Source organism: Crocuta crocuta, unplaced genomic scaffold (genome assembly GCF_008692635.1).
Source record: "Crocuta crocuta isolate KB4526 unplaced genomic scaffold, BGI_CrCroc_1.0 scaffold431, whole genome shotgun sequence".
In the NCBI taxonomy this organism is placed as follows: domain Eukaryota; kingdom Metazoa; phylum Chordata; class Mammalia; order Carnivora; family Hyaenidae; genus Crocuta; species Crocuta crocuta.
This window is the reverse complement of record NW_027528859.1, coordinates 1,010,723-1,032,523: the sequence shown is the minus strand read 5'-3', so window position 1 is coordinate 1,032,523 and position 21,801 is coordinate 1,010,723. Positions and strand designations below refer to the sequence as shown.

At 41.4% G+C, this 21,801-nt stretch overlaps 1 long non-coding RNA gene across 1 annotated transcript; it reads left to right on the top strand.

Moving 5' to 3' along the window:
• The first annotated feature begins 15,974 nt into the window (after positions 1-15,974).
• LOC144224977 (uncharacterized) lies at positions 15,975-18,507 on the top strand. The gene is made up of 3 exons (XR_013333187.1): positions 15,975-16,042; positions 17,845-18,051; positions 18,390-18,507. It is a non-coding gene; the product is annotated as an uncharacterized LOC144224977 (long non-coding RNA).
• Positions 18,508-21,801: the final 3,294 nt, after the last annotated feature.

Sequence of the window (21,801 nt, the reverse complement as noted above, 5' to 3'; positions counted from 1 at the left end):
ATACAGATAAAGGGACTTTACAGTTATGATTAAGAATTTTGAGATGGAGAGATTATCCTAGATTATTCCAGTGGACCCTAAATGTAAACACAAAACACCTTATAAGAAGGATACAGGAATGTCAGACAGCTGAGAAGGTGATATGACCATAGAAACAAAGGGAGAAAAGGCTATGAGATGTGGGGACACAAACCAAGGGATGTGAGCAGCCTCTAGGATCTGCAAAAGGCAAGGAACAAGTTCTCCCCGGGAGCCTCCAGGAGCTGTCCTGCCAACACCAAAGGAGACTCATTTCAGACATCTGACCTCCAGAACTGTAAGAGAATACATGTATGTTGTTTTAAGCCACTAACTTTGTAGTAACTTGTTATGGTAGCAACAGGAAATGAATACAAAAGTCATATGAGCTGATGATAAGTTCTGTGACGACATTACAAGGGGACCTGATGGTGTAACTGGCTGAGAAGGGGACAGGCTGCTGTTTTCAGCTGGTGGCCAGGGAAGGCTGCTCTGAAGGGGTGTCAGCTGACAACATGCTCAAGACAGCTCAGGTCTGCTTCTCTGTTGCCTTGTCCCCTCTAGCAAGGAAAGGAGGCTCTCTGGCAGGTGACAGTTTAACACTGTTGGTACAAAGAATAAAGACTCACTCCAGTCACTTTAAGGGATGAGGAGCTTATAGAAAAGACACACATAGAAGTAAAGAAACCAAGATCATCACTCTGGGCCACGTCCCAAAGAAATGGAGGGAAAAAGCCTCCCAATCTGACTCCCAGAAAGAAGAGGAAGGGTCTTCTCGAGATGGGAACAGAGCTGTTCAGAAATGGAAAGGTGCTCAAGATCCGGCGTAGGCCAACACCATCAATAGTAGAAATAGAGGATTTGTAGCCTAAGCCTCCCTATTTAGCTGAGTTCTGTTTCTGTCTGCTTTTTTCCGTGTGTCTTACTGTGTTGGCTCCAAAACCAAATGGCTCACTCTGCCAAACTCTTCATTAAACTCCCTGAGAGAAAAAAAAAATCTGATTTGTCCAATTCTTCACTATTATCTCTCATTTGTCATTGTCCAGGCTAGAGATTGGCTGCCTGTGGGTCAAGTGCCCACCCCTGATCCAGTCAGCTATGGCCAGAGTAGCCAGGTTGGTTGGCCACCAATGCATGAGGAACTGCCCAGGACCATAGCAGAGAGAAACAGGGTCACGCCTGGCTGCTTCCTTCTGAAGAGGTTGTGGGTGAGGCTAGAAATCAGTACCAAAGACTCGTATCAGGAACTAATTTCCTGCAGAGTGAAGCCTGTTTTACTTCTATCTTACCTCAACAATGTCTTTACACTATTCTTAAAAAAAAAAAAGAAAAGAAAAGAAAAGAAAACATGATCTACCTAAAATAATAATATCAAAACTTACGCACATCTCCTTGTCATTTGAGTTACTAAGCAGTAACCCTATCAAGATGATAAAGGATTTCTTCATTCTCGTGTCTGACCCCCCCCACCCACCAGAGATTTCCTCACTAGCCACTCGCATTTCCTGAGCACTCAGATATGTAGAAGGATAATCTGAAGGCGTAGACAGCAGACACAAGGACGGCTGGTCCAGCTGACTTCCAGATTGTGACCCCTGCTAAAAAAGCATGATTCTATGACATTTTAGACCAGCCTATGTGAGGCTGGGCAGGAACAGAGAAAGGAGGAATCAAGGGTCAAGAAAAGGTTAATGAGGTCAGTTCCCCCTTCTTCCACCAGAGCCTAGAGATGAATCCAGGAGTCTCATGGGGTCAGGGAGAGCAGACAGATATTCCCCTCTCCTCCTGTCCCCTCAGAACCTGTAGATGGGGTCCATGTGGTGATTTTGGGGATTGAGGAGGAGGGTCTTAGGGGGTCCATGAAAGGAAAGAAGGCAAAAAGACTCAGTCACTTTATAGACCCCTAGTATGAAGGTCTATTTACAGTTAATCTCTTAATTAAAAAAAAATTAAAGTTTATTTGTTCATTATTTCTGAGAGAGAGATTGAGAGAGAGAGAGAGAGAGAGCGAGCGAGCACACTTGGGGGAGGGGCAGAAAGAGAAGGAGACCTAGAATCCAAAGCAGGCTCCAGGCTCTGAGCTGTCAGCACAGAGCCCGACATGGGGCTTGAATCACGAGATCATGACCTGAGCCGAAGTTGAACGCCTAACCAATGCCTAACTGACTGAGCCACCCAGGCGCCCCGCTTAATTTTTATAATAGACCAGAGTGATAAGGAGATCTATATTAGCCCATTTCATCAACGAGGAAATGAGTTGTAGAGGTGAGTGTCCACGATGTCCAGAGACCCCTGAACCTCTGCAAAGCATCACCCACCCTGGGCAGCTCACAGTGTGATAAGATTCCTATCACTTCTCCTTTCTGCCAGCCCTCTTCCTCCCCATATACACAGCTTTCTGCAAGCAGACCTGGATGTAATAACCACTATGATATGGCAGAGAACTAGAGAAAATACCCAAGAACCCTGACAAGATCTGGCCTGGGACAGATGGTCACTAGGCATGTCTCAGGAGGGAGAAAAAGAGGGAGCCGAAGATCCATCACTTACAAGCAGAGAGCCCTTGTGAAAGTCACTTCACCTGCAGCCTCCGTGCCCTCAACTGCACAGTATTTCTGCCCGGCCTGCCATATCACAGATCTAAGGTAGAAGTAATACAGAGACAGTTTGTGAAAGTGCTTCGCAAACAATAAAGTGCACTTAGATTATTGTAGCCAGAAGGAAGGTTACTTGGCCAGACTAGAATCTCTCTCCTAAGAAGCTGAACTCCCTCATCTAGTCATTCACTGTCCCGGGTGACTGCTCACTTTCTCACTTCCACCTCCAGCTGCAATCAGCAGTCCTGGAAGGTAGGGGCTTTTGTCTGAGCATCTTTGTATGCTCATCAGCTCATTGAATCTTAACTGAATAAATGTTTGTGTGGTGTTTTACAGTCTATATAGATCTGCATGTAAACCATTTCGTGTGTTCCTCACAAACACCCCCATGTTTACCATAACCCTTTTAAGTAAGCACTAACCTTTCATTTAATCATCCCAACTCTATGAAGGCAGGTGTAGTGTTATCTCTATTCCAGATGGGGAAGCTGGAGCACAGAGAGGTAAGGGAACTTGCTCAAGGTCACACAGTAAATAAGTGACAGAGTTGGGATACACTCCCAGGGTGGTGGCTCCAGAGATTATCTTCTATAGCATGATAAACTGGCTCTTGGCAATTCCCTTGTAGCATCTATTTCCTTTTTATAGACATGGGCCGTGTCATTTAACCACTACAGGAGTCCTACAAGGCAGGTAATTCCATTATCCTGAAAATGAGCAGTAAAGTGATTTTTATGAATCCTCACAGTATCTGAGCAGGATTCATACCAGGTATTATAGCCTAAGTCTGGTTTTCTTCCTGTCAGAGGTACCTCTCTGATAATAGAGGTAAAAACAAGCTTCTTCCAAGGTGCTCTAGAGATAATTGAGATAACAAAGGGCAAGTGGTTTGATTTTCTTGGGAAGAAAGGTTCTTGAGAAACTTAACATTTGATTATTGTTCCTGCGTTTTCAGTGAGGAGCAGCAGTGTGGGGGTGATGCCAAATATCAATCAGCCAGCGAACAGATCAGTCATCTTCTGGGTAAGTGTGCGCATCAAATTAGCATTTTAGGAGCAAGGCAGAGAATGAAGTTTCTGATAAGTCTCTCTTCAAAATACACACCAGCCTTCAGAGATTCACTTCAGGTATTTCTGACATCCAACATGCACAGGATTTTCACAAGAAAGTTAGTAATCCTAAAACTCTCCTAGGCAATCAGCACCCTGCTTAGAAATTTTAACAATAATAATTCTGAAGAAAGCAGTAAATTCTACTTCCTTATTTTCCAATTTCACATACCCTACAGTGGTCATATGTGGGATGTTGTTGATTTCTAAAGAAAAACCTAGTTTTACCCAGTGGAATTTTTGCAAGGGTGGAAAGTTACAAAAGGTGATTACTCAGTCAAGTCCACAAACCATCATTCACCATAGATATAAGAAACAAGATTGATTTTCAACTTGACTTGCTTGAAATGATCTAGGAATGTAAGAGGACACGTGGAAGCCTTAGAAGGCTTTTTTTTTTTCTTGTCACTTCAACTTTTATTCTTCTGTTGAAATTAGGATAAACAATTTTAATTATTTTTATGGTGTTTGATATGTTCCATTAACCTTTTCCCCAGCTTTATTGAGATATAATTGACATATGACATCGTGTCAATTTAAGGTATACAATGTGATGATTCGATATAGTATATATTGCAAAGTGATTACCACGGTAAGGTTAGTTAATACATCCTCACCTCACATAATTACTCTTTTGTGTGTGTTGAGAAGGATCATTTAAGATCGACTCTGTTAAACCATTCTATTCTCTGTTTCGAAGAGTTTGGCCTTTTTTTTTTTTAATTTCACATATGAAATCATACAGTATTTGTCTTTCTCTGTCTGACTTATTTCACTGAGAACGATCCCAGTAGAGTTCATTTTGGAGTATGCAACCCACCTCTGGCACTTACTAGCATGTATTTCTAGGCAAGACAATCTTGCCATCTGTAAAATGGGAATAAAAATAATACCAACTGGATTATAATAAGTGTTTGCTGGGTAACTACCATATATCAGATACTGTCAGAAAGCTGGAGATACAGCATATAACAAGGCAGGCTAGGCCCTTGATTCTATGGAGTGTACCTTATAGAGGTACTCAATAAATTGTTTGTGATTATAACATACTATTACTGTTACTGATATTTTTTATTGATTAGAATTTGATCCTTTTCTTCCATACCATTTTTTTCCAGAAAAGAATGTGTTGTTTCAATAGAAGTCATTTTCTTTGTCATGCTTAGTGAATTTTTTTAGTGTTGCTAATAGTGGTGTATGAGTTGTCTTATATTGTCCCCCCCAAAAAAAGGTACAGAAATTTGTTCTGCAGGGCCTGGCAATTTCTCAAGAGGCTAAAAATTCCTGGAGAGATACAAGGTCTTCTCAGAACGATCTCTGAAGAATGCGTGCTCATTACTGAGTGCACAAGGAGAGCTTGAATAAGAAGGGATCCTGGAAGCATCATAGATATGCAAGGCCCTCCGTGAAGGGCAACAGGGCTGTGGCCTCTGGAGAGACTCAGAGGGACATGCCCAGGAGGGGCTGAGAGGTGCCCTCAGACATGGGTAGCTGAAGAAAACTGCCAGGAGCATGAGGTACACATGTGTTGTGTTAGCTCTCTCCAAATATCTGCTCCAGGAAAGACCCCACAAAGAGTTGGAACCGATCACTTGCCTGCACAGCCTTGAGTAGACCCACCCACCTCACAGCTCCCCTTTGGAGCCCAAACAGACTTCTCTTCATCTGGATGCTTTTGTCTGGAGGCTCCTCTAGGGCTCTAGGACCTTCTGTAGGTCTGCACATCACCTCAGCCCAGTCTAATTACTGCTAGAAGCAGAGCTTTGAAACAGGACACAGGGATGAAGACTTAACTTTGGATTCACCTCTACATTTATTTATTAACAAAGATACTCCCTATCAATTTTTTGATAAGTGAATAAACATTCTTACAGTTTATAAAATTTTTAAAAATGGGGTAAGCATTCCTAGAGCTCTAGAAAAAGAAATTATTAGAGACGGAGGGGCGTTCAAGTCAACTGATCCAACCTCCTTGCTCAGAGCTGAGGGAAAGGCAATCTGGAGAAGGGAGGGGCTTCTTCTGCAGCCCTTTAATTAATATCTAAAAAATGTGGAACCAGGAACCAGATCTTCTGCATCCCAATCTAGTGCTCCTTCCACCTCTTGATCAATTTACAACCTGGAGCAGGAAATTTGACTATCCTTCTAATCTCCTCCCAACTTGTGCAGCTACAAAAATAGATACAATCTGGAAGCCCAGCCATGCCAAATATTGTGGCAGACTTCCCAGCCTCTCCTCCTCCCCCAGCTGATGGGAAGTTGAAGCTCCCTAACACTCTTGCTAGAAATGTGAAAATTGTTTCTCTTTTATTCTTTCTTATATTGAAATCCCACTGCCCAACCAGGTTCAAAGCCTATTCAGGATCCTCTGTCCAGAGGGAAGGGATCAGACAGGTCATCAGCTAAGCAGAGTCTCCTATTTCGGATTCTACAAATTTAAAAATATCAGAGACAATTATGAATATTTATGTTTAAAAAAGACCCAGACTAGTGATGAAGAAAAACACGAAGCCTTTGAGGGAAAACCTATGTGGCCACATGAGGTCTTTCTATGGGGGAGAAAAGGTTAAGAAGAGAGAAACAAACAAACAAAAAGTTTGGACTTGTTCAAAGATTAATTTGAAATGGTGGTTGGACCCTATGAGAGAAGCATTATACGTACAAAAGACAAGAGCATTTGAACATAGATGGACACTGAATTCAAGAAACTGTTTTTCTTCATGCTGATATTTGGCAGCATACTGGGAAGAGCAATGGAGACATACGTAAACGGATGCACACTGCAGCACTATTTGTAATAGAAAGACATGAAAATAATCCAAATCTCTTTCCATAGGAGACCTGTTAGAATTAACTATGGTGCCTACATAGCATGGAATATCATGAAGGCTAAGATCCATGTTCTGACATAGGATGGTGTCCAACATACATTAAGATACTACATGGTGAAAAGTAAGTCCCAGTACTGTATGATAGGATCCCATTTGATCTAATAAGAAATGTATGTATGCATATACATACAGACTATTCTAGAAGAATATGCAAGAAAATTAATGCTGGGAAATGCTAATAGAAAGAGAAGAACAATGGGAGGTTTTTATCATCTTTTATCTTTCTGATGTGAAGGTTCTACCATGAGAAGATAGTACGCCTACCATCTTTTTAATAAACCACGAAAATCTAATATTTTAAAAACTGCAAGAGGGGAGCCTGGGTGGCTCAGTCTATTAAGTGTCTGACTTTTGATATTGGCTCAGGCCATGATCTCATGAGTAGTGGGATCGAACCCCATATCTGAGTTCTGCACTGACAGTGTGGAGCCTCGTTAGGATTCTCTCTCTCTCTCTGCCCTTCTCCATTTGCTTGCTCTCTTTCTCAAAATAAATAAATAAATATTTTTAAAAAATTAAATTAAGATAAAATTAAGATAAAACCCACAAGAATAATCCAGAAAAATTGATTTTTTTCTCATAAATTCTAATTTATTAATAAACCTTCCATAACATATAAAATAATAATGATAATATCGTTAAATGAAAATATTCCCTTTTCTCCCTTCATGAAGACTTCAGCCCTTGTATAAAATTTATCCTCCCCATCCTTGCCATCACCCGCTGTAACTTTGAAGACTGCCACCACATAAAATTCTCAGTCACATGCTTTCTGGCTCTCTTTGTTTCCCAGAGCCCTAGGTTCATTCTACAACAGCCACCAGTCTTTGGTTACTTGCTGGATCTTATTATAATGTGTAGAGCCAGAACTCAGAACATCTTTTCTTTAGTCATAGCCCAGAGTTCACAAAGAACTGCCCCAACAAATCCAACCAAACCATCTCTATCCTCTTTTTTTGGTAAAAGAACAGATCAGGGGATTTCCTTAGTGGGTGCCAGTGAAGTCCAGCAAGGAATCTGCCCGGGTCTCTGCAAAGCAGTCACAGAAGCTCATGAAGAAGAATGGACTGGAGAACTTAGGAGACAAGGCTCACAGAGTTAACAAACATGTCCACAAAGCGTAGCATACTGATGATGACTGCCTGGATGCAGCCTCTAAATCTGGATGTGTCCAGATTGGGGCCCTTTCTTGCTCAATCTACTTTTCAGTGATTTGGAGGAAGACTGGAAAGCCATGTTTTCAATATTCACTAGCTTTTCACCCATCACAACTGATTTTCTTTCTGCTCCCACTTTATTAAAACATTCCAATCTCTGGACTTGAAAAGGTACAAATTGTATAATTTCTTTACTATGTTAGCAAGCTACCTGTCTGTATACTATAGGATTCCATTTGTATGACATTCTGGAAAAGGCAAAACTACAGTTCTAGAGAACAGGGGCAGGGCGGGAGTAGGCACTGGCCACACAGGGGCCATGTGTGTGAATGTCTTTGGAAGATGAAACTATTCCGTTTCATAACTGTGGAGGTGGATACATGACCCTATGTGTTTCAAAACCTACAGAACTATATGCCAAAAGAGGTTTGAATTTTATTGTCTGTAAATTTTAAAACGAATCCCCAAAAACATGTTTGTCATTTTAAGATCCTAATATTGATATTATTAATAATACAACATGGAAAAATAAAATGCTAACTACTCAGTTCATTAGCCCACATTGAAAACATGGAAATCACCTGGTTTCATTGGAGTTGAAATTAAGAATATCTGGCTGGACATATGCATGAGTTCATCACCTGGCCCCTGCCTGCCTCTGGAGTTTCCCCTCCAGTTACTGCTCTCCTCCCTTATTTCACATTCCCAGTCCTTAATGTAGCAGGTGGTTTCTTGCTCCTGTGCATTCACACAAACTCTTAATTGATAATGCCTTCACCGACCCCCCTCCATCTCCCTGTACCAACCCTTAGGGCCCTTCGCCTTTCAAATCCCAGCTTAGCCATCAGCTTCCTGGGCAAGTCTTCCCTGACTTTGATATAAATGTTGCTTATTTCTATCTCCACCCTTGTGATGCTGGACTGTGATTATGTATTGATTCACCTCATTAAAATGAGCTCCTGAAGGGTATGTACTGGGTCTTCTTAGTTGCTTCTAAATCCAAGGAACTCAGCATAGTGTGGGGTGCATAACAGCACTCAATAAATATTTGTAGACTTTAAACAATTTAAACAACTAATTTTTTCCCGACTAGGCAATCTAAATCACTAATTATGTGTTTGAAGAAGGGGGCATTTTTCCAAAAAAAGAATTCCCTAACAATTAATCAGTTTTCACTTTTCCAGCATTTTGTTACTGCTTGGGAGCAATTTTATACATTCAGAGGATGCAATCAGCAATAATCCATTTTATAGCATGTTTTGCAAGATGCATTCCCATATCTCATTTTAGTCCATTTTCCTCTAGTTCTCAGGCTTGCAACACCTTTGTACAGTGTGTGATTCTTAATTCTTCCCTGCAGTCCCTTATTCATAAGATAAGAGGACTGAAGTACATTTGACTTCAGCTGGGGCTTATCCGGATGCACCCAAAAGCAAAGGGAGAAATATTGGCAGACCACAGACAGGTTTGATACATTGCTGTGGAATCCTAGACTATTGCTTATGGTAAAAACCCAGGTGCCTTACTCAAATACTAAGGGATCTGAAGGGATTGGAGGAAGGGATTTCCGATCCCAGTATTCTGTATTCCCCACAGCTGACCTCATTCTCTGGCTAATGAGATAGGTCAAAGACATCTGGCTGTTTCAGACTGGGATTTGGACAACCGCTGGGATGAGCCCTTGTCCCCAGTGAGACTTCAGTAGGCTAGGTCTGCAAAATCTGCCAGCCTTGTTGTCACACTTGTTAAAGTCTGGCAAGTCAAGGTTCTGGATAGAGTTGGGGATGCAGGCTTACCACTAGAGGTCTGGACAGGGTACAAATATTGGCAAAGCAAGGCTTGGGGGCATGGCCTAGGGGCCTTGACAATACCACTATGAACACAGTATCTTAGAAGAGTGGCGTAGAAAACGTGTGCTGTCATCTCTCTGACCCTCAGTTTCCCTATCTGTCAATGATAATGTTTTCATTAGAACTAATGATTTCTGGGGCACCTGGGTGGCTCAGTCAGTTGAGCATCCAACACTCAGGTTTGGCTCAGGTCATGATCTCATGGTTTCATGAGTTTGAGCTCTGTGTTGGGCTCTGTGCTGACAATGTGGAGCCTGCTTGAGATTTTCTGTCTCTCTCTCTCTCTCTCTCTCTGTCCCTCCCCCATTATCTCTGTCTCTCTCAAAAGTAAAGAAATAAACTTAAAAAAAACTTAAAAAAAGAAAGAACTAATGATTTCTAAGGCTTCTTTCCTGACCCCAACTTAGATAAAATGGTTTGGTCACAAACAAGGCCAGGCAGGAACAGAGGACAAGGCATTTCAGAGCTCATGGTAAGCTGGACTTCATGCTGAGCTAAAGAAGGACACAGGTAAGAGCAGCCCCCAGGGACTCCAATAGCCCTTGGGGAAGCTGTCCCCTAGAAGAGCTAAATTTCCCAGGCCAGCTAACAAGCTGTCTGCTTAGAGGATATTTGTCCAAGGAAAGGCCTTCAGAGGCCCACACAGCAGCACATGGTCAATCCACTAGGGGCTCAGTGTCCCAGGCAAGAATCCTGGGATTTCTCAGCCCAGCTGCCCTGCCTCTACACTGGGTCAGGCTTGGCACTGCCTTTCCACCTCCTTTTAAGCACCTGCTCTCCCCGACCTCCAATGCATACTTTATTAGGAAGCAGCATACATGGTGGAAATACAGCAATTTTAGAGTCTGAAGCCCTGGCTTTGGGTCTCAGCCCTGACTGTTATGCACTTAAGTGACCTTGGGTAGATTATTTTCCCTACCTCTACCTCAGTGCTCTTTATCTGTAAAATGGAAATTGTATCACCCACCTCCAAAGATGTTTCCATGATTCAAATCAGATCACTAAATAGCTGTGCTCTGTAAACTGAAACACTAGATAAACCTAAGCCATTAGCCACATCAAATTATTTTGGGAAATTGTTAGGGTCTAAATGATGCATAAATAAAACCAGAGCTAGAGAGAAAGCCTCTCTATGCCCTGTGCAGACTCGCTGTCTCCTATCCTTCATCTGGTGATTTCCCCCACCCCGACCCTCCCCTCCAGCCTTCCGGGCTTGGCTGTGGGGCCAGCCAGCCTGTAACAGGCCGGCTCACTGCTCAAACCAGACAGTCCCCAGGGCTGGAGCTTGCGCCTGTCAGCCTATCAGCTGGCATACTGACAGACAAGGAATACGGCCAATAAATGTCTAATCAGGATGATATCAATTCTCAAATCTGGCAATTCAGCATAGTGAATCCAAAGGAGTAGCAGGCAGTTCTATAGACTAGGGGTCTGCCGGCCACAAACCCTGGAACTTCAGGGCTGTGCGTATTATGGGAGGGGGACAATCTGGGGAAAAAGCACATCAGCATACCTCGCACAGGAGGCAGTACATGGCAGTGGAAAATGCAACGTTGAGTCCCCAGACTCTCCAATACCAAGACCTGCTGTGCTATGAACTGACTACACAACCTTGGCCAGATTGCTTAACTTCTCCAAGCCTTGGTTTTCTTATTGTAGAATGGGTGTTACAATAAAGGATAACTCTAATAGCTCCAAGCTTTTCCTTTGGCCTGAGAAGGAATCTCACTGGTGAGGCCACTGGTAGTTGACAGTGGGTGTGACTCAAAAACCCTGAATGAGCCCAGTGTGTCTTTGGCTGCTCAACAGATGGAGGAAAAGGACCATCTGAGGCAACTGGAGGCCCTTGAGGATAATTTCTGTCGGAGACATTTCCAAACTAGGGAGAAGAGGGGCATTGCTCTCAGTGGAAACAATTCTGAGTTTGGAAGCCCTCAGACCCATCTCAGGGTCCCACAAAAACTAAATGTAAAATTGTATGCATAAATGCTCCAGGAATTTTTCTGGGGAGGAAGTCCAAAGCTGTAACCAGATTCTCAGGAGCATCCCTGACTCACGGAAGGGAAAGAACAGTTATTCTAAGCTGCCATATTGACTTCCACACCTGAATCACACCCTTCTAAGTCCTATTCCCTGGAGGTGGCTTCTGTGGACCATGACCATGGCCAAAGGAAATTGCCACCAGCTTCTATCTGCCTTGCCTGGCATGATCTTTATTGTCTTCTTTCATTTTTATGTATATTTGTAAACAAATTTTTAGTGAATACATAGTACCTTTATAGCCACTCAGAACAACAAAGTTTCTTTTTTTTAAGTTTTAACTTTTAAGTCCATTATTTAACCCAAGAAACAAGAGTTAACAAGGGCAGGGTTTACCACTTTGTCTCAACAAACACAATTTAGATGTGCTGTTTCTAAAGAAAACCAAAACAGAGCAAATAATTAAGTTAAAAACAACAGCATCAATTTAGTGGTTTACCAATTAGCAATTCACTCGAACATGTATTGAGTAAATGCCTAGCTCACAGAACATCATGCTTAGTGCTCCTAGCCTAATTGGCCTCTCTGCAACAATTAGCATGGCTGGCCTCTGTCATCTATACCACCACCTTCCCTTGGTCTTGGTGACAGACACTTCTCAGACACTCTGTGGGTTTCATGTGCAGGTTCTCTCCTCTGTCTTTGTGTGCTCCCCTTAGATATTGGCTCTTCGCACAGGCCCCTTGTTTTCTGGCTGGCTATCTCACTGATGGTTACCCTTGCTTCTATGACTTTGGAGACGATTTCTACCCTAATGATTCCCAAATCTGTAACTCTAGCCCAGGTATCTAGAAAGAATTCTAGGTCTATAAGTCAGTCGCTTACTGAAACCTACATCTGAAGGTCCTACAGGCATTTATTTTATTTTTTCTTTAAACTACATCTTTATTTTATTTTAAGTAAGCTCTATACCCCACGTGGGGTTTGAACTCACAACCCTGAGCTCAAAAGTTACATGCTCTACCAACTGAGTCAACCAGGTACCCTTAGAAATATGTCTTTAGTTTGACACTTTTAGTTGCAGATGTAAGACATGATGACATGTGACATGCCCTGTTACAAGTTGTATTGCTACATTTTATGAAACACATTTAATCCTTAGATGCAGAACTTTGCAAATAATTGCTTTTTTTCCCCTTAAATAGTTTATTGTCAAGTTGATTTCCATATAACACCCAGTGCTCATCCCCACAAGTGCCCTCCTCCATGCCTATCACTCCCCTTCCCCTCTCCCCCCACCCCCATCAGCCCTCAGTTTGTTCTCAGCATTCAAGAGTCTTTCATGGTTTGCCTCCCTCCCTCTCCCCAACTATTTTTCGCCCTCTCCTCCCCCATGGTCCTCCATTAAGTTCCTCCTAATCCACCTATATGTGCAAACATATGGTATTTGCTCTTCTCTACCTGACTTATTTCTCTCAGCATAACGCCCTCAAGTTCCATCCATGTTGCTACACATGGCCAGATTTCATTCTTTCTCATTGCCATGTAGTATTCCATCGTATAGATAAACCACATCTTCTTGATCCATTCATCAGTTGATGGACACTTAGGCTCTTTCCATGTTTTGGCTATTGTTGAGAGTGCTGCTATGAACATTGGGGTACATGTGCTCCTATGCAACAGAATTTCTGTATCCCTTGGGTAAATTCCTAGCAGTGCTATTGCTGGGTCCTAGGGGAGTTCTATTGTTAATTTTTTGAGGAACCTCCACACCATTTTCCAGAGGGGTTGCACCAGTTTACGTTCCCACCAACAGTGTAGGAGGGTGCCCGTTTCTCCACTTCCTTGCCAGCATCTAGAGTCCTCTGATTTTTTCATTTTAGCCACTCTGATCGGCTTGAGGTGGTATCTCAGTGTGGTTTTGATTTGTATTTCCCTGATGAAAAGGGACATTGAGCATCATTTCATGTGTCTGTTCGCCATCTGGATGTCCCCTTTGGAGAAGTGTCTGTTCATGTCTTCTGCCCATTTCTTCACTGGATTATTTGTTTTTCAGGTGTGGAGCTTGGTAAGTTCCTTATAGATTTTGGATACTAGCCCTTTATCTGATATGTCATCTGAAAGTCCTACAGGCATTTAAACTCAACATGTCAGAAGCCAAACTTCTTATTCCTCCTCCAAATCATGGTCTTCCTCTTGTGTCTCCTATTAATGCATCCAAGCAAGAACCAAGGATGTTTGACTCCCTCTTTCTTGCCATATCCAGTGATCCTAAACATGTCAGTTCTTCCTCAGTACCCTCAGTAACTTTAGAATCCATTAGCTACTGTACTAACCTCACTCACAAGGTGATGGCAACAGCCTTCTATCAGGCCTCTTTGCCTCCATTCTTGCCTGCTTTGATCTATTCTTGATGCAGCAGTCAGACAGAACTCCTTAAGAGCTCACCAATGCCTTCAGGATAAGGTTGAGATTGTCTTACAAGTTCCTCTGCCTCTGACTCCATCATCCCTGACTACTTCTCTAGACTCCCACCTATTGTCATCTGTAGTAGTTAAGATTGAGATTCCAGCTGCGAGAACAAAGACACAAATATCATAGCAGCTTTTAAACAAGGTAGATGATTATTTTTTTTCTCTTTCATATGCCAATCTAAGTTCAATTCTGGACTTAAAGAAGTTCAGGACTGATAGAGGAACCCTGTTTCCTTTTATCCTGTGGCTCCATAGTTTTCACTATGCAGGTTCCATCCAAGATGGTCTAAGGTGGTTGTTCCTGCTGCCACCATCGTTTCCCTTGCCAACCAACAGGGAAGGGCTAGAGAGACAAGGGAAGGATCCAGAAAAGGTAACATATGACATCCGGCTACATCCTATTGGCCATTATTTAGCTACTTGTCCACACGTGGCTGCAAGGGTACCTATGAAATAGAGTGCTAAGCAGCCGTGTGCTTACTCGTACTTGTTTCAACTTAAAACTTTGTAGGTACACCTGGGTGGCTCAGTTGGTTAAGTGTCCAACTTCATCTCAGGTCATGATCTGAGGTCCATGGGTTCGAGTCCTGCTTTGGGCTCTGTGCTGACAGTTGAGAGCCTAGAGCTTGCTTCAGATTCTGTGTCTCCCTCTCTCTCTGCCCCTCCCTCACTCATACTCTGTCTCTCTCCATTCAAAAATGAATAAACATTAAAAAAAAATTAAGAAAAGACTTTGTAATCACTGAGAAGCCTTTCCATCCCACAGGATGGTGTCCTTCCTCTCCTAAAGATCTTATTACACTTAATTTTAGTTACTGGATCACTTATCTATCTTCCCATCTAGGTTATGAGATTCTTTAGAACTAGAATTGCATCTTGTTTATTTTGTTTCCTCAATGTTTGGCATGATGCCTTATGTATAATGGGTTATCTATACATGTTTGCTGGTTGGATTAATGAAAATAAATTAACTAAAAGTAGGACCCCCAAATTTTGTATACACAATATGAACTTAACTATGAAAAAAACAACCACAAAAACAAAAAGACGTACCACCTCAAAAAAACAAAAACCGAAACCTAAAACAAACAAACAGACAAAACATGAAAATAGTCCTAAATGGAAATATGTCAAAGTGTTAACAGAGGTTGCTGATAGGCAATGAAATCTGGGGTACTTACTTTCTCCTTCTACTAGTATTATTTTAATATTTATTTATTTTTGAGAAAGAGAGAGACACACACACACACACACACAGAATCCAAAGCAGGCTCCGGGCTTTGAGCTGTCAGCACAGAGTCTGACGTGGGGCTCGAACTCATAAACCGTGAGATTATGACCTGAGCCACCCAGGTTAAGTTGGACGCTTAACCAACTGAGCTACCCAGGTGCCCCTCTGGCAATATTATTTTAATTGGGGTGGGGAGATAACATAAAAAACAAAGATGGAAATTTTGCTACTTTTAATTCATATTAAGATCTTTAAAAATTTCACCTAACAAATGACCATTATATTGTTTTAGAGCCATTAGTCTTTCAAAACATCAAGGAACCAACTTAGAATGAACCTTTTTTAGGTTAACATTTACAGTTAGCAATCACTAAGTCCAGCTTGGCCATTTTATAGATGGGAAAATCAAGGTCCAAAGAAAAGAAGGGGCCTCCATGTATATGGTCTTTCTAAAAAAATACATGCACTTAAAAATTATACAATAAAGTATTGTTGATTATGGGCACAATGTTGTACAACAGAACTCTAGAATTTACTCATCTTGCATAATTGAATTTTTATGCCATTTGAACAGTAACACTCCATGTCCCCCTGACAACCACCATTCTATTCTGTTCCTATGAGTTTGGCTGTTTTAGATACTTCATATGAGAGGAATCATGTATTTGTCCTTTTGTGACTGGCTGATTTAATTTAGCACAACATCCTCCAGGTCCATCCCGGTTGTGGTAAATGGTAAGTAGCAAATGAATGGCACCCATTCATAAAAGACATTAGGTTGTTTTCATATCTTGATTATTGTGAACTATGTTGTAGTGAACATAGGTAAGCTCATATCTCTGAAATGTTGATTTCAAGTCTTTTAGATATATCCCCAGAGGAAGGATTGCTAGATATTGTGATAGTTCTGTTCATAGTTTTAAAAGGAACTTCCATATTATTTTCCATAGTAGCTGCATCATTTTACACCCCCACCAATAGTGTTCCAGGGCTCCAATTTCTCCATAGTCTTACCAGTCCTTGTTACCTTTGTGGGGTTTTTTTAGTGGGAGTTGGGGGTGGATAATAGCCATCCTAACAGGTATGAGGTCATATTTCACTGTGGTTTTGATTTCCATTTCCCTGATGATCAGTGATATTGAGCATCTTTCTATATATCTATTACCCATTTGTATGTCTCCTTTGGAAAAATGTCTATTTGAGTCCTCTGCCCATTTTTCTATTTATTACTATTATTATTATTATTATTTTGCTATTGAGTGGTAGGAGTTCTTTAAACATTTTGGATATTAACCCCTTATCAGATACATGGTTTAAAAATATTTTCTCCCACTCTATAGGCTTCCTTCCTTTGATTTTTCCTTGGTTGTGTTTTTTAGTTTGATGTAATCCCACTTGTTTCTCTTTGTTTTTGTTTCTTGTGCTTTTGGTATCATATCCAAGAAATCATTGTCTAGACCAGTATCATGAAGCTTTCCCCTTTTCTCTTTTTCTAGGAGTTTTATAGATTCAGGCTTTATGTTTAAATATTTAATCAATTTTTTAGACAGAGAGCAGTGGCAGAAGAGGGGCAGAGAGAGAGGGAGACAGAAGATCTGAAGCAGGCTCTGCACTGACAGCAGCAAGCCTGGTGTGGGGCTTGAACTCACAAATTGTGAGATCATGACCTTAGCTGATGTCAGATGCTTAACCAACTGAGCCACCCAGGCATCCCTTAATCCATTTTGAGTTGATTTTTGCATATGGTATAAGATATAGATCCAATATCATTCTTTTGCATACGAATATCAGTTTTTGCAATAGCATTTATTGAAGAGAGTATCCTTTCCTCATTGTTTTTTCCTGGCACCCTTATTGAGGATCAGTTCACTGTGTATGCATGGGTTTATTTCTGGGCTTTCTATCCTGTTTCATTGGTCTATATGTCTAGATGGTCTATATGCCAATACCTTACTGTTTTAATTACTATAGCTTTGTAATATATTTTGAAATCAAGAATTGTGATGCCTCTCATTTGTTCTTCTTTCTCAGGATTGCTTTGGCTATTCAAGATCTTTTGTGGTTCTAAATGAATTTTAGGATTATTTTTTCTATATCTAAAAAAGATCATTGGAATTTTGATAGGGATTGCAGTGACTCTAGATTACTAGTGTCTAGTATGGACACTGTAACAATGTTAAATCTTCAAACCATGAATATGAGTTATATTTCCATTTATTTGTGTCTTCTTTGATTTCTCTCATCAATATTTTATAGTTTTCAGAGTGCATATCTTCCATTTCCTTGGTTAAGTTTATTCCCAAGTGTTTTATTCTTTTTGCTGCTATAGTAAATGGGCTTGCTTTCTTAGTTTCCTTTTCAGATAATTCATTGTTAGTGTATAGAAATGAAACTCGTTTTTGCATGTTGATTTTGTATCCTGAATTTGTTTATTAGCTTAACCTGATTAGCGTGTGGCTCTGGATATATCAGATTTGGTTCTATTCTTTAGGACATGCCTTTGATGTTTTAAAATTTTTGATTGTTTTCATTTTCAGCCATAAGTAACTGCCGGTCTAGAAATGATGCATCCCACTGTGTGCATGGCTCAATTTGGTGCCTTGGCCAGCGCACTGGAAATAAATGATGGAATCAATCCTGGTGGCCCACTGCAGATGCCACCACATCACAGCATTCTGAGACAAGGCCATTTGTCTATAGCTCTTCTAGGAAGAAGCTTCTGGCAGAGCCCTTCAAAATAAAAGGTGAGGCTGCCAGATGTATTTATTTTTCCTGACATGATTATGGAGGCTATTTCATGACAATTTTAAATATATATATGAATTTATTCTTCTTTCCACTTAGCTCTTTACCCATCAGTTATGTGAGCTTGCAGAGGGCACAGAGGGGCAAGTCATTTTTTAAAAGACTTTAAAAAGCAGACAAATTCAAGGAGGAACTGGTAGCTTGGTTTTCCATTTCCCCTGTTGCATGCTATGTTCTGGGAAGTTAGGCTTCTTCCTCAGTATAAACATTGTATGAGCATGTCTAGCTCAGCATCTTTATTCACGGCTTCTCCTGTCCCTTGAATTTTCTCTCCCAGCCTCCATACCTGCTAGTGTTATCGGTCTTCCTGAAATTCCTGAAATCTCTGATCTCACCTGCCTCAGAACTCCTAGTTCAAATTTAATTTTTCACGTGAATCTGCTGTTTCCCCACACTGTGGCTTTCCTGAAGGTAAGGACTGTGTCTGATCCATCTCCATTTGAGTGACTCGCACTCACTAAGCCCTCAGGACATTCTGGTTGAATCAGTCAGATTGTCTAAAATCCAACCCTTGAGGGCAGCTTTGCTCCGGGATTTGAGCCAAAACTCTTTTCCCAGCTAGCCCAGAGCTTCTAGCTCTCATCCACAGATCTTTGGAACCAAGGCCTCAGCTTGTGGAAAAGTAGAAAAGACTGTGAGGCTGGCTGGTGGAGGTGAGTTCTGGGTGCAAGTCCAATCTCATCCACCGCTAATTGAAAGAGTCATTTCATGTCTTCCAAAAACAGGGTTTTTTTTCCAACTGCAAAATGATTATTGTTGCACAGGTTGTAAGGATTCATTGAAGTAGTATACCCAAAACAGCTTGCAGACAGGTTAAAACTGAAAAAAAAAGCAACTTTGTGCATCTGTGAACATTACCTTTTTCTTTCTCCACTTAAAGGCATCACTGTTTGTTTCTTTTCCATCCAGGAAACATATCCACAACACTGCTATTCACAAAATTCATCCTAGCACAAGATGCCCTTGCCTAGAACAAACAGCAGTTTCTAGAATTTCAAATTCCATAACTGCAAATGGAGTCATTCAAGAATACCATGATCAGTGCCATGCCTGGTGTCTACTATGAGGGTCCAGAAATAGTTATAAAAATCAAATGATCCCTCTATTATCATAGAGAGCCAATATGTCCTGGAGGGATTCATGTTAGCAGGAATGCCTAAATGGTGACAATAAAAGGGTATATGGAAATGGAGTTGCTACAAATTATGCTGGCCATCCAATGTAAAGATCCATTGTTTAGCTCCCTTTGTTCACAATGCTGCCGGCACACCAGCATCCTACATTTCCTTTTCCATGGCTAAATCCACTTGAGGGAATGCAGAATATTTCTGCAGCCTTCTTTTTGTGAATAGGGCCTGGTCATACAAATACAACATGGATCCTTCATCTTTCCATTATTTAATATGTAGAATTTTTTTAACTTTTTAAAAATTTTATTTTAGAGAGAGAGAGAGAGAGAGAGTGTGTGTGTGTGTGTGTGTGTGTAAGCAGGAGAAAGAGTCAGAGGGAGAGGGAGAGAGAGAATCTTAAGCATTCTCTCCACCTGGGATCATGAACTGTGCCAAAATCAAGAGTTGACAGTCAACAGACCATGCATCTCTCAATATGTAGAATTTATATAATGTGAAAATTCATCTTTTATCTTGATTCTAGACATGGGAGAGCTCATATATGAGTCTAAGAAAAATATCCTTGGTGACAAGGTACCTGAGGCTCTTGTATAATGCAACATGTCCAGAGTCCAGAAGAAGAAAATATTATTGGGTGAGACCTGGCAAGATAAACACCTCTGAATTGGGGGCAAAGGTCACCGTGACAGGTCACTCCTCCTGCCTACCCTATAAATACTACTTTTCATTCGATATGAGTTGTTATAGTGATGGAGGTAGTGGCACTGAACTTAGAGGGAAACAGGAAATGTGCTATTGGCTATGGCTTCTCTTCTCTCCTGTCATGCCTCCTTCACATCTCCTTTTCCAACCATAGTCTGCCAAGTAAACCTTTAACAAACCTTCTGGCAAACCTTACCCCACACATTTCTTTCACCCAATTGCTCTCTTTCAGATACTCCTTCACTGATTAGTTCTTTTCAGATTGATAACTTCTTAGGATTATCTACAGATTTTAGATTTGACCTTCTTCCATTAAAATTATGCACTGAAGGCCTTAGGCTAAGGAAGCACCCAGGTTCCTGGAATACTGCTCTTGCTAAGACTTCTGAGCACCCAGGTCCCTGATTTCTGAAAGAGAATATTGGGCACACTATAAACATATCCTCTCTTATAGGTTTATAATCCCCTATGAGAGTCTCTCATTGGGTTAAAGCTCTGACACTTCAGAAGAATATACATTGTCACTAAATGAGAAGTTCAGTGGTCCCTAAATAAAGGTTGACTTCTGCATTGTTTACTCAGCTAGAAAATACCTTTTTGAGAAAGGGCTTGGAACTGGAATTGGTTGTAGGCTCAGCAAGGGTGGACTGTACAACATGGAGCCTTAGGAAAGTCTGCAGCCTCTTGGGCAGTCTTGGTAAATGAGAAGAGCTCAGATGAATGGGAGGGAGATGGGAAGCCTTATTCTACCTTGTGCTGGTCAATCCATAGTTGGATTACCACACCTAATCACTTCATAGGAGTCACATAACTTTAGTCCTCAAAGAGAAGAGGAGTAGGATGGATAAAGGATTGGATATGTAACAGATCTGAAGAAACAGGGACTCTTTAGTTTGCAGGGGGAAAGGCATTTTAGGCTCTATAAGAGCTGCTTCCAAATATCCAAAAGGTCGTCACCTGGAAATGAGATCAACCATGTTCTATGAAACCAATGGCTGAAATTAACTTTTGCTCAACATTAAGTATACCTCTTATAACAGAGCTGCTCTTCTCAGTAGAAGAGTCTGCCTTGTGAAGGAAGGAGCCCCTCACCACTGAGAGTATCCAGAGGTCCTATAGCAAACCATTAAGAACATGGTTTAAGAGAATCCAACTTTTGGGACTCAAGGTTGATGATCTCCAATAGCTTTCCAAATTCCACGAAGTTTTCATGCCAAAAGAGAGTCCAGGACCTAATTCCAAAGAGCAGTCTTTTCTCCCACCTCCCTTTCTGTTCCCAGCACACTAATTTTCTCTCCTTTGGTGCTGGTAGGAAGCAGGACTCCATGAGAGCTGGTAAGTGAGACAAGGCTCTGCCCAGCCCTCTCAGCGTGATTGGCAATTAGCTGGACTCCAGCTTTCCAGGACTCACAAGCTCCCAGCAGGTTGTGACACTCCACAGTGCTTATTTAGAACCCAGGGAAGGAGGCAGCCACAGGTAGCAGGAGCTTAATTCTGAACCCATGCTAACCAAACATTAACATTTGCATTTAAAAAACAGAGCAGGAAAAAGAGCAATGAAAACTCTACTCAATTAAAGCTGTTTGCAAATGCAAATATGCCTGACACAGAAAAGAAAGGGGCTCCAGAGTGGCTACCCCTCTCTGCTGACATTTGTGACCAGACAGAAGAGGGGAGTATATACAAATGGTGGAGGAAGGAACTGTAGTGGATGGGGAGTGGGGGATGAGGAGGGACAGAAAGATAATTTGGTTCTATACCATGAAACCTATAATTTCACTCTGACATGAAAATTAGCTCTGTAGCTAATTAGCTTTCTAGTATCATTTGCTGCCATAGAAAGGACAAAAGTTTATG